The sequence below is a fragment of the Carcharodon carcharias genome, chromosome 10 (assembly GCF_017639515.1).
Source record: "Carcharodon carcharias isolate sCarCar2 chromosome 10, sCarCar2.pri, whole genome shotgun sequence".
Classification (NCBI taxonomy): domain Eukaryota; kingdom Metazoa; phylum Chordata; class Chondrichthyes; order Lamniformes; family Lamnidae; genus Carcharodon; species Carcharodon carcharias.
Genome location: NC_054476.1, coordinates 4,699,344 through 4,710,299, shown reverse-complemented (window position 1 = coordinate 4,710,299; position 10,956 = coordinate 4,699,344).

The following is a 10,956-nucleotide window of genomic DNA, read 5'->3' as shown; positions in this document are numbered from 1 at the left end:
TGGAGGGAAACTTGCAGTTGTTGCCCAGGCATCTGTTGCCTTTGTCCTTCTAGGTGATAGAGATTGCAGGTTTAGAAAGTGCTGTTGAAGGAGCGTTGGTGAGTTGCTGCAGTGAATTTTGTAAATGTATGCCGGTAGTGGATAGGTTGCTTTGTCCTGTATTGTGCCAAGCTTCTTGAATGTTGTTGGAGCTGCACTTATCCAGGCAAGTGTAGATAATTGCTTCACACTCCTCAGTTGTGCCTTGTAGATGGTGGACAGGCTTTGGGGAGTTGGTAGATGAGTTACTTGCCTTAGAAGTCTTAGCCTCTGACCTGCTCTTGTAGCCACAGTATTTATATGGCTAGCCCAGTTCAGTTTCTGGTCAATGGCAACCCCCAGGCTGTTGATAATGGGGGATTTAGCAATGGTAGTGCCATTGAATGTCAAGGGGCAATGGTTATGTCCTCTCTTGTTGGAGATGGCCATTGCCTGGCACTGGTGTGGCACAAGTGTTAATTGCCACTTTTCAGTTCAAGGCACAATATTGTCCAGTTCTTGCTGTATATGGACACAGGCTGCTTCAGTATCTGAGGAGTCGCAAATGGTACTGAGCATTGGGAATCATCAGCAGACACCCTGTTATCATATGGCAGGTGGTAAATGCCGGGCTGACTGAATCCCAAAGGGAAACTTGGCCAAGCTATCACAACATTTTGCAATTTGTATTTTTATTATGGGAAAGTATGTGCACTGAAATCAGAAGTAAAGATTCCACTAAAACTTTTGGAGGTTTTAAATATTAAATTAAAACTTTTAACAAAAGAAAACAAAACTTAAACACACAAGATTGTAGTTACATAGTTAAATTTAGTCTTACAACATTTCCCAAAAGATTTCTAATTAGCTACACTCCCAAGTAAAAACATTGTTGCCAGAAAATAGTCCAAATAGATTCTGAATCTATTAAACATCCAGTAATATTACCACAAGGCACTCACTGTTTCTATAAGGGAGGTATTTCATAGCTTTTCTCTTCCTTTTACTCAAAAATGGAAATTCCAAAGCTTTTAACAAAACCTTGCTTTCAGGAACAAGAAAGCATTTCTTTGGGGTGGCTCAAGGCTGCTTTCACAAGTCTATCTTCACACAGCCCACCTTTCAAGATCTCACATGACCACTCCCCATACAGCTTTCAATCTTTCCTTGAATATATTTTCTCCCTTTTGATCTTTAAAACCCATTGTCTTAAACTTTCTTTGGAAGTTACCTTTCCCAGAATATAATAAAATCTTTCATGTTGTTACTACGGCCAGCATTTCCGGGAAAAAGAAACTTAATAACTTTGCCTTATTTATTTACAATTTTGACGGTTGTAAAACTTCTGGTCATGTCTTTTTGAAATTCACACAGCTAACCCTTCGCTCTCCACTTATTTCCTGATGCAAGTTCCCATTCATACCGTATCTACTGGGATCTCAGCTGAGCGTGCCCATCTCCATTTCAAAATGTCTGCTTCTACACCTGAGCCCTTTTATGATTTAAACCTTGCAGTCTGACTGTCTTCAGTTTAATTTAATTAGTCACATACACAAACACACACACACACACACACACACACACACACACACAGCCCCCATAAGCCTGCTTCAGTATCCCACAGTAATATTAAGAAAAATGATATTTTCTTTACAGATCCCCATTTCTGACCTTATGATGGAGGGAACATCAATGATTAAACAGCTAAAGATGGCTTGGCCACAAGATAAATACACCCACAAAGGATCAATCAAACCTGTGCGTGTGTTTTCAAAAAGGACTGAATACATTTGTTTTAGAGCAATTTGTGCAAAGCAATTTAATTGCAGTTGAAAACAATACTTCAATAATGCCAGAACAATGCCAATATTCTGGATTACATATTAAGAAAATAATGTAAGCAATGTCATTCATTGATAACACATTTAGAACAGGCAAGAAATACAATAATAGTCATTAGAGACTTGTTTTACACAATAGATCTTATTAGAATTAGTATTCATTGTGAGCTTCTCCTTACTACTTCTAATTGTCATATCATGCATGCCTCCTGAAATTTCTAATGCTCTGCATAAAGGTAACTTTAGAACCTAGATTGCTTCCTACATTGTACTCAAAAAGGCAATATAACTGCTTCAATGGGTGGAACTTCCCCAGATTTGCACTATGTGTTGTAGTGGGTGGGTAAAACAACCCGTTGGCTGCAATGGCGGGTTTTCATGCAGTATCATCCCAAACCCGCCACATTATTTATACACTCCCGGGAAACATGTCATTTCCATGGTGAGTGGTCTCACATTCACCCGCCCGCCATCACCTCGCTGTTGGTTCATGCTGGGTGCCAGATTTAATGTCCAGCCACGTACATACACCTCAATGCTCCCAAACCACAACTGCTGCAGGGAAGATATGGCCCTGAAAGGCAAACAGACTGCAGCTCCCCTGGTTCAGCGACATGTTACTATAATGCCTTTTGGATGTAGTGGAATCCTCTAGGTGTCCTCTACCCACCACCACCCCCCACCCCCATCTCAGGCTCTAGGATGGGCAGCAACCTCATTAATCTGACAGCAGTGGTCAGTGCCAATGCTCTTCAAAAGAGATCAGTCACCCAGTGCCACAAGAGGATGAATGATCTCCTTCGTTCCACCAGGGTAGGTCACACTTCTCATCGCTCTCAACTCACACGCTCACCAACCCATCACACATTCACACATCGCTGCCAGTTCAAGGGACATTACCATTCACTTCCTCAAACACACCATCATTATCCTGATCCCATCCACGGGACCAATCACCACTCATACAGGCCAGGCATATTTATTACCTGGCCGGTAGGTGTCCTGCCTACACTCTTTCCATCTCTATTCATGCAGGACACACAACAACAGGGAAAGTTTAGGAGGATGACCAGGAGAAAGGGTAGCTGTAATGAAATCGAGCTGCCTGACACCGGTCTCTCGTACACACTGTTGGAGACCAACTAAGGCGTCAGCAATGAAGCTGAGCCCATGCAGCAGTGCAGGAGCAGGGTGGACCATGCCTGAAATCTAAGTCCTCACTTACTTTGAAAACAGAGCCATCCAGCTGTCTGGCGAGGATCTGGACTGGTCCTGTCATGCCAGTGATGTCGGTGCTGCTTTACCAAGTGAGGATCCAGCAGTGTAATATCCATCAGACAACCAGGCTGTGAGTGATATGTCCTGTTTCACAGGCTCTGCCATGAACTAATTCTCTCCCCTTGCTTCCACAGGCACATCTGGGAAACAGCTAGTGGGGTCCATGACCCAGGGCCTCCAATCAAGTCCCAAAGAAACCTCTGAAGAAGAATCTGAAGGCTCCCTCCTTTGAGGCCCCATCATAGTGCTCATCCACACCCTCCACCAACACAGTGAAATATACTTTAGTGGGACCTAGCTTTATAATAGCTTCAGGATCACAATCTGGTGACAACATCGCACTGCCTGATCCACAGCAGGCGGCGATACGGACTTCCCAGGTCCCCTGGGATTTGTCACTCAGAGGACTGCTGGAGGCCAGAAATTTGCTGAGTCCGAGTCAGATGAGGAGACTCTGGACTCGGCCATGTCACAGTTGCTGGAGCTGGAAAGGCAAGCTCGGGAACATCAGGAGGGGATGTCTGCTGCACTTCTCAGATTGCAAGGCACGATGGAGGAGTCTGTCTGCCTTCAGTTTGAGGTGGTAGCGCCAGCCTGCCAACGCACCAAGGCCAACACTGGTCGGATGGCGGCCGCCATGGAGACCTTAGTCCAGGTTATCGCTCCTGCACTGCTGCGCGGACTGAACTCCATCGTTAACGCCATAGTTGGCTTCCAATGGTATGTATGCGAGATGGGTGCTGGGCAGCTCAATCTTATTCCAGCTATCCTTTCTCCTCAAGGAGTCAGCCAGGGGCCCTCGGGCACCCATAGGGTGGAAAATCAGCAGGTGCACACCCCAGGGCATTCCACCCAGGTGATTCCGAGAGTGTCCGGCCCAACTGAATCCCCACTTCCTGTGACCTCAACAACGCCAGCTCCACAGGCCAAGGAGGGTGCTACTACCACACAGCAGGACCCCAAAAGCAGGCTGGGGTCCTCCAAGTCTTGGCCCTCCAGAGGACGCCCATCAAGGTCTTCACAGACAGAGCATCACAGCCAGCAGGCTGTCTCCACCTCCGCTGTGGATGTCCAGGGAGCACCAAGATATAGTGGCAGGATTAGGAAATTTAAGAAGAATTAGATGCACAGCCTGGGAACGAGTGTTAATCACTTGTTCATACTGTTCACTATTGTAAATAAACTCCCAAGAATGTCTCCCTGCCTGTGGCTCCTTGGTCTGATGAGCAGTGTTCATGTCACTCAGATGTGAAACCTTTCTGCACAAGATAAAGGCAGGTGTCTCAGTCCAGGGCCTCTTCCCTGTGCTTTGTGCAGCCTTCAGACCAAAGTGATGGTCCAGCCTCACACTCCCTGGACACATTACTGATGCCTGCACCGCGGGGGTGCTGGTCATTGCTGCCAGAATGTCGTGGGCAGACATCACAGAGTTCCCTCAAACTCCCTGTGTGCTCTCAGCGCCTCTATGATGGGGCTGGCCCCCATCTCTTTAGCATCTGTGACCAGTGACGCTGTGCTCCTGAAGGGTTCAGGTGCTGAAGGTGGGCAAAGGATCAGATGTTTTTAAAGTTTCATGGCTGTGTCTCTATGATTTGACTCTGATCACAGAGAGCACAAGCGAGCTGCCCTCGGCCAGACAGGAGTCAGATATTCTCAGAGGTTATGTGAAGATCTATGGAGTGCCCTCACTGCATGTCATCATCATCCTCCTGTGAGCAAGTGACTAGAAGGGCATCCACTGTGTCTCCATGACAGGAGCATTCTCACAGAGGATATTTGTGCTGCTATAAGCCAGACTGGAGTCAAACGTTCACAGTTGCAATGTGAGGATATATGGAGGCACCTCACTGCACGTTGTCATCATCCTCCACAAATCTAGCAGCTATGAGGACCTCTTGAGCATGCCTGCCTCATCTAGCCAGTGTGAGGGCCTCATCCCCATCATTGTTGCCTCCAAGGACTCCCTAACCCACATCCCCATTGGCATCCTCCTCATCAGAGGGGACCTCCAGCTCCTCCATCTCCTCCTCAGCCAGCTGCTCTCCCCGTTGCAATGCCAGGTTGTAAAGGGCACAGCAGATGACAACAATGCATGACACCCTCTGTGGATTGTATTGCAGGGCTCCACCAAACCGATCCAGGCACTGGGACATCATCTTCAGTATCCTGATGGTCTGCTCCACCATGTTATGAGCTGTAGCACGAGTGTCAAGAAGATATAATAATATCTATAATGTTATTGGAAATTATTTTAAAATAGAGCTTTTGTGATATCTGTGTCTATGTGCATGTGTGTGTGTGTGTGTGTGTGTGTGTGTGTGTGTGTGTGTCTTAGCTGAATTAAAGGCAGCTGGTCTAGAGGCTTTGATGTACGGTAGAGAAGTAGGTTGGAATGGTAACTAGGTGAACATAGGGAAGTTACAAGGTGAAGTGTAAAGGAGGAAATTTGCATTTTTAAATAAACCATTCAAAAGAATGGGTGAAATATTACACCTAGTGAGAAGAAGCCAAACAACGAGTTTACTTTTTCCATAACTTACTAATAAAATTGTTGTTATGAAAGAGTTTTATTGTTAGACGAGGCAAAGTTCAAAAAAACCTAGTGATACAATGAAAAGTTGCATTCAAAGAGGAAAATATGTATGAAGAAAGAGAAGGCTGTTGGTAAAAGAAAAAGGATTCTAAGATCTAAAGCCTCCATCCTGTAAGCCTCAAGGCGCCATCTGCAAGGACCCAAAACTGAAAGAAACTCATTTTGAATGTGCCCTGCTCTGCTGTAGTCTGAGGCCGCTGCACGGGTATCATCAGCCATGTTCTCTGAGGGTAGCCCTTGTCCCCAAGGAGCCATCCCTGCAGTCTCTGTGGGCCCTGGAAGATTCTAGGGATCTGAGACCGATTGAGGGTGTATGAGTTGTGCCCACTCCCACACTCCACCGAAACCATGCCCACATCTGCAGGATGCGTTTCTGGTGGTCATATGGAACCCCTTGCAGTTAATGTAGCTCACCCTGTGTTGAGGCAGAGGCCTGAGCATCATGTGGGTGTAGTGGATCACACCTGATCCTGTGGAGAATGCGAGATCTGGACAAATCTAATCACTCTCGAATCCTGGCTGTCCTGGCCCCTGGAGAAATGCATAAAGTTGTGTGGCCCTCGCTTTACATCATGGATGCATCTGTGGATGGAGACTTGTGAGATCCCACAGAGGTCGCCTGTGGAGCCCTGAATGGAGCCACTGGTGTAGAAATTGAGTGCTGCCATCACTTTCACAGCCGCTGGCAGTGGATGCCCTCCATGTCCCCATGGCACCAAATCCTGCAGTAGCTGGCAGATGTGACTGACCAGTTCCCTAGACATGCACAGTCTTTGGCTACACTAGTTCTCAGTCATCTGCAGGATTGACAGGCAGCATCTATAGATCCTGGGTATCGCTAGGCACCAACCAATGCTGGCTGGCTGTGGCACTTGGGTGGCATGTGCGGGAGCCCCAGCCGCCACTTCTTGCTGAAGTTGCTGTTTCTACCTCTGCACCGTCAGGAGCATCAGCCGCTCTCTTCTCTGTCGTCTTCACTCTATGTAGGCCATCAGGCATAGAGCTAGCTCACCAGGTTCCATGATCCTGATGTGCTCCTCCTGCAGGATGAAGGAGAGAGGCACGTGGTTAGCATGGGTGTACTAAGAACCTGTCCTGGTTAAGTGTGAAGGCCCCTTAACGATTTGCGGAGAGTGCTGGCCACCACTTGGATGGCCAAGAGTTTACTGCGATGCATGGCTGCCCGAAACCCCACCCACCTCCATTCCACTCCACCCGATTGATTGGTGGCAGCTTTACCCATTGGACTGCACTCTGTACTCTCAGCTCAGGTGCAGGTGCTCCCCTAACCCACGCTGCATGGCTGCACAGTTAGCTGGAACCATGGTGGGGTACTGGTCCAAACTGGGACGCAGATATTGCAAGGGGCTGTGAACCCCTCCAGCAGTGACTGTTCCATGTCCAGCTTTAGCTGGAGTTTGTACCATATGTGTAGTCGCCCACTGTTCTCCAGTCCACTAAAATGCTCATGACTTTGCAGTCTGTGCCGGGAGGTGGTTGGGGGGGGTGGTGGTTGGGGGTGGTTAGGGCGGGGAGTTTGAAAAGCTCTGGAGCATTTGGTGACACTTTGATGCCTCTGCATTTCTTGAGTGGACAGATAAGCTAGAGGCCTAACTCCAATCACATCAATGTGGCTGCGCTTGAACAGTCTCAGTTACAGAGGAATGGTCACTTTATACAGGTTTCCCTAATGCGTGCCCGCTTCCCTCGCCCACCAGCCCCCTTCTCGAATGCTTGTGGCTGGGCTGCCCTTGCTCTTGCACCCCCTCCCCCACCTTTCTACCCACACAGATCACCTCAACGAATGGGCTGCCCTGAACCCCGACCGCCCCCCTCCCCAGCGGCCCTCAAGCTTGAAGTCCAACAGCGAGCCCGGCGAGAGTTGCACAATTATCCTGCCTGCCTGTACTCACCACCAAAGTTCCCCTCAAAGTGCAGGCTGTTGGTGGCTTACCCACCGATGTGAATGGACGGCCTAGCGGCGGGGGAGGGGGGGATGGGTGGGGTGGAACGGAGGAGGGGGAATGATTCCGGGGGGCTGGATAATTATATGCTGATGTGTTACAACGAGGGTCCTGATGTCCGATGGCAGGAAATGCAGCCTGAGCGGACAATTGCGAATGGTTTCATGCCATCGTGAAACCGATCGTGCCATATTGTCTGCTCGTGCCTCTGAGCACATTCGACGGCAGCGGGCACTGAAAATTCTGCCCAATATCTTTGCAAAATATTTGCCAATTTAATAAGAACATAGCCGAATCATTCTGCCAGAGTTGTGTTCTTTCAAAACATGCTGCAAGGTAACTGCGTGCTGTTCTGCATTCTATTCGGCAATGAAACTTCAAGAGGTTTATTAATTATTTTAGAACAGATTTCAAACAAAGTAGCAGCACCTCACAGTGAGGCTGGGCAATGTAACTTTTTCACCAAGTCCAGTAATTAGTGAGTGTGTGCGCCTGTGCGTGTGTGTGTGTGTGTTTTACTGAGTTGATTTTAAACATTTTTTTTTTAATTTTTAGCCAGAGTAACTGCTGCAAATCATTAAAACTGCTTTGGGTGAAATTGACTTCCCCAGAATTTTTAGAAACTGCCTTCTTTGAGAGACCTTCTCCATATGATATGGGAGGGAATGAAGAGGAGCCATTAGCATCATCGAGAACAGTCGCTTTAAAGTACAGAACTAAAGTATCGTTGAAAAACAGAGACATGCTGTGGAAGGTTTTTGTCTTGCACTCACCAGGACAGATGCAAGAATGCCAAATTTCAAAGGGAGCAACAATTTATACTGTGTGAGAAAAGGATGCTGATTGGTTGGCAAGTGGATATGATTGGTCAAGGTATTGCCATGGAGAATGCATCAGGGAACAGTTATTCCGGAGTGCCAGTGGTGTTGTGCTAATGTCAGTGGACTAGAAATCCAGAGGCCCAGGTGAATTCACTGGGGATATGGGTTCAAATCTCATATGAGTCTTCCCTTCAGTCATAGAACCCCTGTCCTAACAGCATTGTGGGTGTACTTAAACCATGAGGCCTGCAGTGGTTCAAGAAGTTAGCTCACCACCAGATTCTCAGGGGGAATTATTGATGGGCAATGAATGCTGGCCTTGCCAGCAATGCCCACGCCTTGTGAAAGAATAAATATAAAATAAAGCTTTTGCTAAAATTCAAAAAAGGTCAGTCAACTCCACTTGGTCGAGGCATTGCCATGGGGAATTTACCAGGGAATAGTTGCCTCCCAAGCTTTCATTCAATTAAAAAAGCCCAATGCCTGAGCATGTCCTTTCTGTTTGCAGAGGACAGGGCCCTGTATATGAATATGTAGCTTCTAGCATTCGTAAGTGAGCCACTTTGTGTGCCTGAAATATAGAGCTGAATTTTGCCGTCGGTGAGCAGGGGGCGGGTCCTGCTCGCTGACGCATAAACTGACGCATGTAACCTCATCCCGCACCATTTAAATCTTCAGGAAGGTGGGGGCACAGCCAAATCAGCTGTGCGCCCGCCAACCTGCCAATGGCCAATTGAGGTCATTGACAGGATCATTGAGACAATTAAAGGACCTGCCCGTCCGACCTTAAAGCCAACGGACAGGCCAGGAGCCCCAGTGGGCAATAGAGAAAACATAAAACCTCATCCACCAGCGGGATGAGGTTTCATGTAGGGATTTAAAAAGTTTAATAAAGTTTTACTGTAATTTATGAACATGTCCCATCTTGCGTGACGTGGTCACATGAGGGGGACATGTTAAGGATTTTTTCTTTTTTCTACTTTTAATGTTTTCACAACTGTCAGCGATTTCCCTGAGGCAGCACTTAGCCTCAGGGAGATGTGTGCTCTTCTGTGCGCATGCATGAAAGAGTACAGTCTTGCATTTGGGAAATCCACCTCCCCCCATCCGCACAGGGAGTGCATAGCGCTTCCCGCCGGACGTCACACTGGGTGGGCCTTAATTGGCCTGCCCACTTAAAATGGCGGCAGGGCCCGCTTCTCCGGCGGGGATCAGCTCCCCGCCCACCCAGTAGGCAGAAGCTTCTGCCCATTGTCTTAAATTGGTTGTTAGTGTAATACTTAGCAGACACAGGATTTTTCAATAAGTGCTGTGCAATTGTGGAATAACATCGAACGATACGACCATAAAACACAGGAGCAGAAGTAGGCCATCCAGCACATCGAGTCTGCTCTGCCATTCAATGAGATCATGGCTGACCTGATATTCTTCAACTCTACTTTCCTGCCTTTTCCCCATAACCCTTGATTCCCTTACTGATTAAAAATCTATCTCAGCCTTGAAAATACTTAACAACACAGCCTCTACAGCCCTCTGCAGTAAAGAACCCCAAAGATTCACTACTCTCTGAGAGAAGAAATTCCACCTCATCCCTGTCCTAATGGGCAATCCCCCTACTCTGAGATTATGCCCTCTGATTCCAGACTCTCCCACAAGGGGAAACAACCTCTCAGCATCTACCCTACCAAGCCCCCTAAGAATTTTATATGTTTCAATAAGGTCGCCTCTCATTCTTATAAACTCCAATGAGTACAGGCCCAACCTGCTCAACCTCTCCTCATAAGAAAATCCCTCCATATCCAGGATCAACCTAGTGAACCTCCTCTGGACTCCCTCCAATGCCAGTATATCTTTCCTTAGATAAGGGGTCCAAAACTATTCACAGTATTCTAGGTGTGGTCTAATTAGTGCCTTGTATAGTTTTAGCAAGACTTCCTCTTTTTATACTCCATTCCTTTTGAAATAAAGGCCAACATTCCATTTGCCTTCCCTAATATCTACTGAACTTGTATGTTAGCAATTTATGATTCCTGCATGAGGACCCCCAAATCCCTCTGTGCTGCAGCTTTCTGCAGTCTTTCTCTATTTAAATAATATTCAGCTCCTCTATTCTTCCTGCCAAAATGCATAGCCTCATTTTTTCCCACATTATATTCCATGTACCATGTTTTTGCCCACTCACTTAAACTGTCTATATCCCGCTGTAGACTTTGTGCCAACCTTACCACTTGCCTTCCCATCTATTTTTGTGTCATCTGCAAACTTGGCGATTGTACATTCACTTCCCTCATCAATGTCATTAATATATATTGTAAATAATTGTGGCCCCAGCACCGATCCCTGTGGCACTCCACTAGCTATAGGTTGCCATCCTGAAAATGCCCCCCTCATCCCAATTCTCTGTTTTCTATTAGTTAGCCAATCCTCTATCCATGCTAGTT